Source organism: Drosophila simulans, chromosome 3L (assembly GCF_016746395.2).
Source record: "Drosophila simulans strain w501 chromosome 3L, Prin_Dsim_3.1, whole genome shotgun sequence".
NCBI lineage: Eukaryota > Metazoa > Arthropoda > Insecta > Diptera > Drosophilidae > Drosophila > Drosophila simulans.
The window spans coordinates 12002683-12017215 of NC_052522.2; the positions used below are offsets into that span (position 1 = coordinate 12002683).

The 14533-nt window shown below is 41.6% G+C and overlaps 1 protein-coding gene across 9 annotated transcripts in view; it reads right to left on the reverse strand.

Annotated features, from left to right (window-relative positions):
* LOC6737795 (palmitoyltransferase app) overlaps positions 1-14533 on the reverse strand; it is a 62483-nt gene that overhangs the window by 18154 nt on the left and 29796 nt on the right. Inside the window, exon 1 of one of the 9 annotated variants that reach the window (XM_044923127.1) lies at positions 1654-1756. The exons of the other annotated variants lie outside the window; for them this stretch is intronic. The gene's annotated coding sequence lies outside the window, so the exon portion shown is untranslated. Of the gene's footprint in view, positions 1-1653; positions 1757-14533 lie in introns of those variants that run through there. 9 annotated transcript variants of the gene reach the window in all.

Below are 14533 nucleotides of genomic sequence, written 5' to 3' on the forward strand. Positions count from 1 at the left end.
AATATATACTGACTGCGATTATTTGCATGCATTTCGCTGGGATGGAAGGAAATGGTATGGCATGGCATGGTAGGGGAGTCCACCTCCCCCCTCAAAATTAACATTAACAGCAGCTGATGACATGCGCCAAGAAGTGCCAATTAAAGGCACACAAGCGTGTGTTCAATAAACTCATAAATTGCCTGAAATGACGCAAAGTGCCAGCAACAATGACAACAACAACGGCAAAAGCAAAAAAAAAAAACAATAACCATAAAGTAGCGACAGCAAAAACAAAACACAAGAGCCAACTTTGAAGTGTGCCACTCAGCGCAAATATGTAAATAAATGGCCACTTACGGCAATTCAATGGGTCGGCAGAAGAGTGAAAGTGAAAGAAATTATAGTATCCACTATCAAAATGTGATCTGCAAACAAAACAAAGCAAAGCATGTGTTGGTATTTAATAAAATGCAGCGACTAACGCGCATTCTATCACTTTTCTGAAATCGCTGGAATGTTCCATGTTTATGCTGAATTCATGAATACAGTATGTCGGAAAATATAAAAAAGATTTCTATAAAATACTTGATTAATATTTCATTAGGCTTAAAACAACAATTTGTTTAGCCCAGAACTTCATATTTCAGTGGTTTCACAATAACATAAATTCATGAACTTGTTCTTGAAATCCTTCCGCATAAACCCCACAACACTCGCACTCACTTGGCGTATGTGAGTGTGAGTGAGCGAGAGAGTGAACCAGAAATACCTAACCGACACTTGGCATTGTAATTGTAGGCTGCGGTTGCGTATACGTATTTTGTAATACATCAAACCCTTGAACATCAGTGCTCTTGACGCCGCTGGCCCGCTTCACCCCTTCACCGCCGCAATCGTAGCCACAACTGCCACTATCACGCCCACGCCACCCACTGAAACCACCCACTTCAGCCCACTCACCCACACTCTCACTATCGTTACTCATACGCATGCATGGCGAGCACACTTAACATTCAAGAGGGGGGCGGAGGGGGCGTGGCAAGTACTCCGCCAGCCATGCGTGCATGGCGGGACTACATCGAAAAAGAAACACTTGCCATTATTTTCGATTTAAATATATTTTGTGATCCTAGTGATATTTGTAGAATTGCAAGTAAAATGTTAAGAAAAGGCTACAAAATATGAGACATTATAATCAAGTCTTTAGGTTCCATAATTGATTCCTCATTGAAATTAATTACAAAAAATTATTATTAAAAAAATTAATATATTGATTTAGATAACTTTTTTGTATGTATATTTTAATCAAAACTTGTTGGATTTATAGAATATTTGCTAGGAAGGTTAAAATCACACAACTTCAATACTCCGTACTTTCGGATAAATTTTTCACAATGTGATTTTTTCTCTCAGTGCCGGCTTAAGTCGAGCCCCTGGCTGTCCCCCATGAAAGGCGGCTCAGTTCGACTCTACTCGACTGGGATCATTCATTTACGCAAACGCCCCGCCTGCATTCGCACTCGCCCACTCGTTCAGCAAACAAACAAACGAACAAACCAGCAGACACATTCTCATAGGCATTGAGTGCCGGACTGCATATGAATAGTGAGTGTGAGTGTGTGCGAAGAGATCTTGTGCGTATTTGAAGTCGGTTTGGTTACTTTGGCTTACTCCAGAGGATGACGACGTGTCCAGATTAGGAAAATGCAAGACTGTAGGTGTGGATTAACATCAGGTGAATGAGTGCAGTTGTGTTATATTCGATCTAAAAATTTAAAAAACATACCAACGTATTTTACAACGACTATTAAGTTTTTAATATTTTCATATAGAGACCGCAAAGTTTTTTTTTTCATAATTTCCTCATTTAAAATTTGGTCAAAATCAATTGAGCAAATACCTGAACCAATTTCGGTTTGTTTTATCATAAAAACGAATTTACTCTTTTCCAACATTGCAACAAGCAGAAACGCTAATTTTGTAACTCATAACGCAGATGTTTGTTTACTCCCCGTTTGACCTGGAAACTTTCAATTAAACATAATGTCACAAACATAATTTCCAACTCATATTCCAATTAGTTTTGATTTCAAAAGAGCGGCCAGCAGAGCAATAACAATCGCCGATGCTCGACAATGTCGTTCAACCGACTCTTTCAAATGTCAATACAATTTAATGGTTTTAAACAGTCGCCCAACTAATAGACCACATATATGGTTCTGTAGAGCATAAGGGAAATACAAACACACACAAACACATTTTCTCGGCATTGCCGTTACAGCTACACGAACATTTCCTCAAACATCCGACATGGCGTCCATTTCCGTTACGGCAACAAAGCAACGCACGCACACACATGCAAGGCACAAGTGTGTATGTGTGTGTGAGTGTGTCCTGTTTGCCTTAGCGTTTCCCTTTGCCGCTGTTCGTGTAATTGCTGCCGTCACATTTACAGTCGCCGACGCCGCCGAGGACGTCAAGTCGCCGGCGCTGTGACAGTCAAACCGAAAGTCGCCATCAACGATTGCTCCGCGATTCTCTGACATTTTATTACAGACACTCAGAGAAAAGAAGACCTAGAAGTACTTTAATCACACCTTTTTCTTAATTCATTAAATTGCAAATTTTAGCTCAAATACCACTATGATTTTTTAGGGTCTCTAAAAATTTTCATAAAGAAAAGAGTATTTTGGTACTAATTGTTCGGTATTTTAAATACCACATATTTCGTTGCATACTTTCTAACAGCTTTATACGTAATTTTAAAATTCTGTTTTAAAATAAAGATTTCTTTTGATTTCTTTACACTAGTTTGATTTTACCTTTTTAAATGCTGCTAATGTGTTAAGTAGGGAATGGAATTTTTTAAATTACTATGAAAATTGTAAACTTATGTTTACTTTAGGTAAATATTTTAGTTGTGTGCAAACAGGGTAGCAAACATTCGAATAGCAAAACTATCGTCACCATTGTCATCGGAATGTGAGTTTTATACGTTGCTTGTGTCGGTAACTGTTGTTAATCTTTGCTCATTGTTTTGGTTTAATTTATAAATTCCTGTCCATTTGGCAGATGCCAACTTTTGTTTTTTTTTTTATTTGCCATTCGCTGGGGCTTTTGTATATTTTTGTATGCTTTCGCTTCGTTGTTTGGTTTCCCTCTCTCAGTTTTTTCCTGTTTCAGTTTCTATTTCTATTTTCGTTTCCATTTTTATTTGTATTTTTCTATTTTTGCTTCAGGTTGAGCTCTGTTTTGGGTTTGCTTTCATTTGGTTAGTGTGTGCAGAAACTGTTCAACTGTTCCTGCTGATGAACTGAGTCAGCATTTGATTTTTATTTGTGGAAAGTCGACTTGAATGCGACCACCGTCGTCCACTGCAGCGGGCAGTATTAATTGTCGTTTGCTTTGCCATTTGCCATGTTTGCACAGATGCAGTACAGCAGTCCATGGGCCGATTATGATTTGCACAGTTTGAACTGAGCCACAACCTAGCCCAGTACGACAATTATTATGACAATCACTTATAAGTGTTGGCCAAAGTTATTGTGCAATTGTTGCCCTACAAAACATCAGAACAAACAATTTGCAAAGTGCTCAGCAATTGCTATATTTTGTTCTAGTCTCATTTTTAAAGTTGTCTTTTATATAAGATTTCTCTATTTTGCAGCTGAAATATTCACAAAATGTAGTAATTCACCTCAAAATATACATTAGTTTTGTAGTTCTTAATAATCCAAATAATATATTGATATTAAAATGTGTCAGGCATATATAACAGATTGTTTATTTATTTTTCAAATTTTTAAGTTTGTCCATCTTTACTTTATATTTATTACCTACTTTTAGAAATACAAAGATTCCATTTTCATGATTGTAGTGCATAATTTGTTGTTTATAATCCGTAGGAAATATTGATCGCAACAAATAAAAAATACCTTATTCATGTGAATATAATGGGGCAGGTCCTGATTACAGATAACAGATTCTTTATGACCCCACCAATAGAAAGGAAAACAAGGCAGTTCCTTGAGTAAAACATATTTGCCACCCGCATTCAATTCACCGAAAAAACGCCCCAGTGAAACTGCTTATGATGTATAAATGCGAAACAGTTGCCCCGATAAGAAAACAGACCCCAAAACGATTTATATTATGTACAAATGTTTATTTTGACCGGGCTCTTTCCTTTTTGCCTAGCCTTATCTTTATCTATTTATTCCACGCCCATCGCGCACGACTTCCAGCATTTTCCTACATTTTTTTTTAGGAGGGATTATTGCTTATTCGAAGCATTTATTTATCTTCGATTTCGCATCGCATCGATGTGCAAAAGTTCTGGTTATTGCCTCGCTCATGCTCGACTGCTCCTGGTGGAAATGAAATGGCCAAATGGCCAAATCCCGTGGGCTACTTTCGTGGTGGTGGTGGTGGAAAATTTGAATTATGATCCAATTGAATTTCAATCGAAAATTAAATGAATTGCCAATGTCGCAGACATGCATACTTTGGGAAAGTAATCATGATGGGCGGCGGTTGTTCGTCATCATTGTTTATGGCCCCAAATTCGGTGTATAATCGAGAACTGTGCTTTTACATGGCGCACGACACACATGGCCCGAAAAAGTATGCTACCGAAAATTGCAAAAATCAAAATTGCAACACAGACAGCCTGTCTCGCTCTCCCTTCTCCACTGTCTCTCTCTCTCTCTCTGTGTGTGTGTGTGTGACACAAATTGAAGGGGACACGAAAAACTGCCAAACATTTCAATAAAGTTGCGCAGCGCCAACGTCGGCAGCGAAATCCATAAGATTGCCAAACGCAGATTGTTTAGAAATTTAGTTTTATGAGCGCCACGATGCACTCACTCACACAGACGCCGCTCTAAGGACTCGGAGACACGGATACGGACATGGGACACACGGACGCTGGGACTCACGGAATGACAGGAACATCTGTCCGACGGATTGCGCCACCAGCTGTGACCAACCAGGCGCTATTTGTCAAGAGTTCCCCATAGAAGTCGAGGCGATTGTTCGCCTGGCTGCTAGTTTGCTAGTTGGCCACTGCCGGATTGTCGGATTGCTGGATTGCCGGATTGTTGGATGGCCGGATTGCTACTGGCTACTGGTCTTTTCCCAACACACACAAAAGCCCAACCGTTGCGGAGGAGCATGTGCAGCGGACAGCGGCTTCTATTGTCCGGCAACTTGTTGTTGACAGCTTTTGTTTTGCCGCTTCAACATCAGCAACATCTGCATTTGCAAGTGGAATGGAGAAAGTCATGGCACACATTTGGAAATGAGCATCTCGTTGTCAGTGTTTAGGATGGAAAAGCCAATGGTACTAATGCAATAAAATCCAGATTAGACTGGGAAATTTAAATATTCTCTCATGGCTTATTTCAGCCCAGTTTGGGATATGGTAATAAAGATGTTTTTCTTTTCGAGGTTAAAGGTTATTCAACTTATACACAATTGATATATTTTTTAAATAAATGTAGAATGCGACTTCTTCTATTAAATATTAAAGAACTCCTTGAAGGATTCTATGTAAAGAACGATTATTACTTGAATGTAGCTTTACCAACTAAACAGCGAGCTGCACTCCTGCAAATTGTCCGAAGTATACAATTTTAATACTTCCTAAACTCAACAAGCAACTAAGCCAGTGCTCCTCCAAAACATTACATTTAACCTCCATTGGCGGCTTGACTTCCCCGAAGAGAAGACCACAAAACGATAACTCAAGGGAATGGCAGAAAATTAGACTTGCTTATGAGGCAGCTTAAAATAAACGAGCTCCCGATTTGTGCTGCCCATTTGCTTGATTAAGCCGGTGAGCGGAGCTTGAGCTAGGTCCTGATCCAGGATCCTGTAGCCACTTTCCACTGCCATTGCTGTCCTGACATGATTTACGACCCAGTCACTCAGCCAGGGAGTCACGATGGAGGGCAGGAGAGCAGAACCACTGGCGGCGTGCTACGCAGCTAATTTGCCTAAACGGACAGCGGGCTAACCTTTGGCCCAGGTCATGCCCCTAAAACTCCACCCAAGCTTTGGGTTTTTTTCCCTTTTTTTTGGCAACAGCAGCAGCAATCGCGTGGCACAGTGAAAGCCACTCACGTTTAACCAATTTTGACACGCGCCGCGCTCACTCGCACACAAACACATTTGCAGCGGCATAAACAAACAGCAGAAGCCCGCTGAAATTGCTCAAATGTGCGCATCAAACAACTCGCACACATACACACTTCAACACACACACCGCACACACACACACACATTGAGGGGGCGAGAGGGGCGTGGCGGCGTGTGACGTAAACAGACAAAAAGGGCAACTCTTTGAAGGGAGCTCCATTTGTTATGATGCCACTGTTGCTGGCGCGGCTTTTATTGTTGTTGCCGCGTTTTTTGCTCGAAATTCGCGCAATAAAATTGTAGAACAAAGTGGCAACACTCAAAAATCTATTGTTTTGCTACTTTTTTTGGAGCAACGAATGTTGAATGCTCTTTATATTTATTTTTAAACCAAGCGCATAAGTCGAGGTTCAGATGTGAAAGACCATGTTCCTAAACTTGTTTTACTTTTTGGATACACATGGCGTATACGTAATATTCTGTGGTAGGCAATTGGATTTGTAATAAAATTCGACGAGCTAAGAGTTTTGAACCTGAAGCATTTTAAAGATTGGGAACAAATATAAAAGATTTAACTTTAACTTTGCAAATCAATCATTAAATAATTTATATCCTAAAAGAGTTAGCCTTCTACAAGGGTATTTGAATGGTTTTTGTGTCGTGTTGGTTTCGTTTCTTGAATTTATCAACATAAGTGTATGCGTAATTACATTTTGCAAACATGTTGAGCTTACCCAGCAGAAATAAAAAGGGTATACACGATAGGGAGTGAGGGCGAATAACGAATATACCCAGCCTCATCATGCTGGGTTTTTGTGCACGATGAGTCAAAGGCGCAAGCCGGCAAAATGTAAAATGGCAAAAAAAAAAAAAGAGATGGGGCAATAACGTCAAGCTCGTCTCCTTGTTGTTTGTTATTGTTGTTATTGTGGGCTTCTTTTCCTTTGTGGCAACTGGTTTTCAAGGAGTGGCGAAGCAGCGGGGCGGTGGAAAACCACTTCGTTAAACTCATGAAAATCACTTAACGGCAGCACGCACGTAAAAACCGGGAAAAATCCAAAGCGGAGCAGCAATTGAACACCACCGGGGATGCGGATGCGACGAAGAAGAGAGACGTCTTGGCGCCCATTTTCCCTTTGACTGACGCTGGTTGGGAAAGCCAAAAAGGTGCTCCAACCGCCGACAGCTGGCAGAGCTTAAACAGCAAATTGATTTAGCGCGTACAAGCGGAAGCAGCTGTGCCCCGGACGAATCAGCTGGGTTATGCTGGTTGAAGGACCTCCAGCGGATTTACAGGAACGAGCAATAAAAAAAAGTGAGAAAGGTTCCGGGAAAGAATGACTAGGACACGGAGAAAAAGCGTTTTAAAATGCCTAAGCACTATAGTTGCTAAAGGCCTTATTTAAACATCAAAAATACAAATGTATTATTTAAAAATTCAATTATCCTTTGAAACTTGTGTGAATGTTATGCCACCCCCATGTGTTTTTTTAATAGAAAGATACATAGAAGTGTTATGATATTAAATAAAATGCTTTGAGGCGTTGATAGCATTTAGGTTTTAATAATGCTTTATTTGCTGTACAAACAAATATATTTCTCTCTGCATTTTTCTGCAAAAATTAAAAAACAAAGGTGGGGTAAGGTTGAAGTTGCTTGTAGAACAAGCCAGGGCAATGAAATGAGATTAATGCAAAACCGCGTTCACAGGCGATGTAAAAAAAGAGCAGGGCGTAGCGAAAAGCGATGGCTGGAGGAGGAGCACACGGCAAATACGACTCCAATGCATTGCAGGGAGCTGGAGAAATGAGAAGGGTGCTGGAAAATCCGTGGTCCAAGGGATCCGAAGGAGGAGTTGCAGGAGGAGATGGAAGAGCAGAAGCTGGGCGGCGACGACACTCAGCCAAACAAACAGAGAGCGCCGCATGGAGAGGCGGCGACTCACTGGCATGGAAAATGCAATTTATTATGCAAAATGAAAAACAGACGACGAGAAGGGGAGGGGGGAACACAGCAGACAGAGATCATGGAGACATTGCTATAGAGTTGGACAGACAGAGCGACACACTCGAGGAAGGCAAACACAAAGCGCGCTATTATAGAGCCAACAATAACAGCAACTGGCGGATATAAACATAATTCAATTTTTATTTAATTTCGCACAACAAACACAATAAATTCAGCACGACTGCATTGGCGGACGCGCAATAACCCAACCCACCGCCAACCAGTCCACCCACTTTTATGCATTGGACGGGGGCCAAACGCATTGCATTGCATTGGATTCCGTTGCATACTTTCAGGCGTCAAGTCGACTCGAGCCAATTGGGAAAATCGCAGGCTACCACCACTACAACTACTATCACCGCCACTATGGAGCTACCCGGATGGTGTTTGAGTAGCCGCCCCAGAATTTCCCACGATGGCCACAAACTGTTGACTCATTTGTGTGTGCGGACGGACTGGCTGGATGTGGGGGAGTGACCAAAAGTGATGTGGGCAAAGTGCAAAGAGAACTCCGATTCTTTGAGCTCTTGGCCACCAAAGGGAAAACACTCATACGCAGTGTGGTACTGATATATGCACGGGGGAATTCAAGTTGGATGGACGTGACCCAAACTTGGGGCCTTTTTAAGCAATTCGGTGTGCTGCTACACATGACATCTTGAACCACTGAGCGACGATTGACAGCGGATTGAAAGTGAGTTGGAATGGCGTGCAAAGTTGATCTTTGGCCTTTACCGACTTCCGAAGGTTCAGTGTCAAGGCGTTTGGTTGCAAGTTACTTTGAACTTACTGGCAATTACATGAAGCTTATGGCAACAAACATGTGTGTCACACATCCAAACGTTCAAACAAGAAGCAATTTTCAAACAAAGTGGGCCTGCAATCTGCAAATTAAGTATACGTATAAATTCAAATAGAACTTTAAAGAAAGAAATGACCCACCAAAAAGTTCAATAAAACACAAAAGGCCCTGTTTTTCACAACTGACTACATTTTCAATTCGATGGCATTAGCCAATAAACTGGTTTAGCCACCAAAAGCCATCAAGCCATTAGATTAATACATTTCAACAAAATGGGATGGCCGTAAAAGGGACGGGCCAAAAGGACGAAAAGCCTTCGCTAATTGCCAAACTCAAATCAAGAGCTGAAGCAGCGAGTCCTTTTGGGTCGCCCAAAATGGCATAAAATATTTACACGTCAAGTGCCACGGGGCTGAAGGCGAAATGTTTGAAATACATGCGATGGAACCCAACCCAATGGTGGCTAAAATTGTTTATTTTTAGCACGTTTATAAGGCCATCGGAAAAGGTTAAGTCAGCGAGAGTCATGAAAATGTGGGGAATTTTGCCCGTTGCCATTGTTGGATTAGGTCACATTTTGCATAATTAATTCGGGAATCTCTTTAGCGGCCAGAAAAACGAGCAAAAAAAAAGAAACCAAACCCAATTCAAAGGACCTCTATGCAAAGCTATTTATGCGTAAACACACGCCTTTGACATGGAAATTTGTTAGCGGCGAATGTCAACAATGCGAATTCGGCCAAAGTTAAATATTTGCCAATGGGCCGACCGCTGCAATCCTTTCTGACCACAGAAACACATTCGCGACCTTTCTCTCTCTCTCTCCCTCTCTTTCTGTCTCTCTCTTACACACACACCAACACACACTCGACGTCTAAATAAATTGCTGTCATTTTGAAAATTTCCCCAAGGTGGCGTGTTTAAAACGCTGCGTGACCATTTTGGTTGGCATGGTGTTAAGTTGGGTCACAGTAATGCCAATTTAACTATTTAAGTATGTCAAATTTACATATATTTTACATGCATATTCAAGGTTTTTATGTTATTATTATTATAACTTATTATATAGTTTATAATGTTATTTAAGGCGCTAATTTTCTTTCAGTAAGCTATGGTTTTGAGAAAAATAAGTTTTATCCTGTGCTGCATGATTTTAAGCAGCTTTATCAGTGTTTTTAAGCAGAGGTGTTTTGGTGGCAACCCATTTAGTCCAGCTTTTAAAATCTTAAAAGCAGGCACTAGAACTAGCCGCATTTAAGCTGATTTTGCCAGATTTTAAAATGAGTCTCGGGCATCACTGTTGCTCTGGGTTCATGTGTGTTGACTTAAGCTTAAAATCAAACCATTTGTCAGGGGCAGCAGGCAGTAAAGGCAGCAAGTTCCAGACAAGACAGCGTTGCATGTTTTACACATTTACCCACACTATCGCACTCGCACACACACACTGTCACCCGGGGGATTGTCACCAGTGTGTGTGTGTGTGTGTGTGACGCATGGAAGCAATTTGGTTGCATGGCCTCCCGGCTAGGCTGCTGCACTTTAACCGCAACATACGAGTGCAATATTTCAGGCATGATTTCTTATGCGACTTACGGTGGCCCGTTGGTCTTGTCAACCACCCACCACCCAAAAACTCCTGCTTTTCTACGAAATCACGGTGAAAAAATATGGTTAAGTGAATTATGTTGTCACCTTATTAAATGTAAATTAAAACTAAATGTTATAAATAACAATGTAAAGGTTTTAATTTCTTATTGAATATTGTAGACCAAGGAAGGTGTAAGAGGTATGGTACTATATTTATTATCTATTTTTAATAATCTATTATTAGTGGATGTTATTGTTTCTAGCTTCTAGATCTTAAATATATCGCTGCATACTTTTAGACACCTTTAGCATTTACATTCAAACCGTAGTGAACCCATCTTGCATACTTGTAGACAGTTTTCGAAGTGAAATGGAAGCCGTAGTGATATTGCTGCATACTTTTAGACACCTTTATATATATAAATGGAAGCCGTAGTTTTCTTTCCTTGTCTCCCTCCCACATATTTATTGACCAATTCGCTTATAATTTTCCCCAAGTGTGCTCCACATTGACCCTCAAACGCTAGTAGGCGCTGCAGCTGCAAATGCAGCTGAACCGAACCGAACTGAACTGAAAGGCAGAAGGGCTGACTGGCTGGCCGCCCTTCGTTGCCACGGCTCTGGGTCAAAGCGAAAGTGGCACATTTTGGGTGAAATTTTGTGGAGCTATCTAGGTTACTGTGGCAGTGTCGTTGTGCCGAGCTGCTGTTGCCTCAGCCTCAGTTATCTGCTGTTGTTGTTATTAGTGTTTTTGTTTTTACCCGTGCTGCAGAATATGGCCTACACACATACATGCATATGCATATATATGTACATATATATCTAGATATATATGGAAAGAGATCGGTGTGCATACGGCAGAGGCAGACCCAAATAAACATTTCAGGTCCTCGGACGACTCACGTGCTTCGAGTTCTGAACTTGTGCGCCATTTTTATTGCCGCGCTGCCTGCACCATTGTTTCTGCTGTCTCTGTCGCACAGCCTCTCTCTCGCTTTCGCTCTCACGCTTTCTTTGTTTTTCCTCTTTTTGTTGATGTTTTTACTTTCACAAGATTTCCCTGCTCTTTCAGCCAGTTTCACTAGGTTCCCGGCTATCTTTGGCCCCCCTTTTATCCTCACACCTTCGCAGGACTTTGGTGCTTTTTGTTTATCTGAGCACTTAAACTCTTTGCTGTGGGCTAAAAACTTTAAGATAAACTTGCCAACTTCTTAAACCAATTAATTGCAATTTCATGCGTAATTAATTTGAGCTGCACAACGTGTTCGAAAGTTTCTTACATTCGAGTGCTTTGCTTTGTGGCTTCTGTTTTTGTCGGACAAAGCCTTGTTTTTCTTTCCACGGGAAAAGTCGGACTTATGGAACGGATAAGCCAGATTGGATGCACTAAGGCTCCTCGAAAGGCGAAAAAAGGGAAGCCAGGTTGGGGTTTTCGTAAGCAAAACCATTTCGATTAAGCTCCATGACCCACTTTGCACAACTTCAGCCCCAATTCACGACCCACAGAGCCACGTCCTCTGTGTAATTTCCAATTGCCAATCGAATTTCCTCTAATTTGCCATCAATTTGGTTGGCCTTATCGCTCGTTTCGGAATTTTCCACACTCCTTTTATAGTTCGGCAAACTCATTAAAAAGTGAAACCCGAAATTAATCCATGTCCTTATGGCGGAAACGAGCTACTGAGTGTGAGTGTGTGTGTGTGTGTTTTGTGCCCGTGTGCCACCCGCCCAAAAAGCCGAAACGATTCGCTTCGTTGACCGGAATGCGGTCCATAAATTGGGTCATTTGCCAATAGCAGTAGAAAGTCACTTGCACTTTCAATAGCAGGTCGGGTCGCCCCTGCAGTCACGTTCCAACCCAGCCAACCAGTCAACTCAGCCAGCCCATTTGGCCATAATTTCGCTTTAACCTTATAAATTGGAGGGCGGTCGATGGACGGTCGACTTGCAGGCAGCTCGATGCCATAATTTTGCAAACTTGCGTGCCACCAAAGAGACAGCCAAATGACACCAGCAAGGCGAACGGCGTTCGTACATCCGCAGCCAGTCGGAACCCTGATGTCCTGGGCTCGTCCTGCCCTCCGCCGCCAGCTCTTCCTCATTCGTCTGCCACCCACACGAATCTCCTGCTAGACCAACAACAAGTTAAACTGACAAAGTAGCAGCCAGGGCACTTCCTTTTGTTTAAGCTGACTGACACTGGTCCTGAGCATGGAATAATGGCGGCATGCACATCGAACTTACACTGAGCGAAAAGGATTTCCAGACAAAATCACAGCATGCTTTAAGGAGGATGAAAAAAGGAAGGTAAACTTAATATTCCGATGCGATTCTTTAAAGGGTATTGTTTCTGAGCATAGGATTTTATTCTGTTTTTAAACATAAATTACAATTTGTATGTGTTTTTATACAGTTTTTTCTGATTCCCACATTTGTGGCAGCCATATAATTATGCTGGAAATTCCTTTTAAATATATTTTAATTTTAATATATATTAATATTAGTTTCTCGCCGTGTACATAGTTTTCTTGCTTTCCCTTTGCAACACCCACAATTGCCTGGTGGTGCGGCAGCCTGCTCGTTATAAATTGACCGCATTATTTTGCTCAATTTAACTTGAGTTGGGCTGCATAAAAGGCAAAGGCTGCTGCTGCTGCTTTTACTTATGCATCGGCAAAGACACAGAAGTCGGCCAATGTTATGGGATGAGATCGGGCAAAGTTCTCAACTTAATATCTCATAAGTGCCGAGTGTGCATATCGGCCAATGGCTGCCGCCATTTCATAGTAGTACGTTCGTTTTCCCCTGCTCCTTGCGATTTTTCCTGCCGTCGGCTCTTAAATTTTCACAGGGTCAAACCCGCTCCCATTTCCTTCACTTTCGCTTGGCATAATTTTTTTATTAGGTCACACCAGGGCGACCACTGCAGCAACAGAGCGGAATGCATCCGTGGTGGGAGTGGGTTAATTTACCCCACACACAGCGATTTTCCGCATCCTTTCGGAAAAGTTTTTTATTTTAATAGCTGAAAGTATTTAATTGCATTTTTCGTGGCACCGGCGTGGGTAGTCTTTGCATGGATGTGAGTTTATTAAATAAATGTCTATATAGATGACTGCCATATACACGAGAGGAAAATGGCGAGGGACCGTCCAGAGATCGCATAATTACATTTCGAGAACACTTAATACAAAACTGCAGGGCCGAAACTCATTAAGGGGAAATGTGCGCCAGGAATAGAAAAAAAGAGAGGTCCTGCAAAATTTAGAGCACTTCAGCCCGGCCATTAATTTGTGAGCCACCAGGTCAGCGAAACCTGTCAGCCGGAGCACGGGCCTAAGCTCGACCTAACTAAACATTAAACGAATTTAAGAGGTCAGTCAAGTGCTGTGGGCCAGGAAAGAAGAAAAAGCAGGGTGGCGAAGAAGGAGGTGGACAGGTCAGAATGGGTGGAAAATCTAGCAAGAGGGCTTGGAAAATGGGTGGAAAATCAATGCGGAGAAAGGCACGTAGTCCAGGCTTTTGCTTGTCGCTTTGTTTACTCGCAACGAAAAAAAGGGCTTTTTGGGTATTGAGATGATGTTTAGCATTAATCCAATTAAAAACCTAATGAAGCATTTAAGTATATAGCTAGTGCACTTCAATGTAGAGTATAGAGTAGAGTAAAGGGGTTTATGCGATTGGTTGCAAAGTATGTAACAATTAAAAGAAAGCACTTCCGATCCTATAAAGTATAATGTATTCTAATCCATTTGGCCATGTCCATCCATTTCTTCGTCCGTATGTGATCTTGGGAACCATAAACATTAAATACAATTGCGCAACGAAGCGTTTAATAGCACTTCTCAACCTCAACTTGCCACTGGGCAAATGAACTTCGGTGCAACTAATGCCAAAGATTAGTGTCGCATTACAAACGCCTTTGCTCCCAAGTTATGGTTTTCACTCGAAATGGGGAAATTCAGCTGATACCCCCCCACCACTTTTTGTGGGAGCAACAAGCGGACAATGCAAATA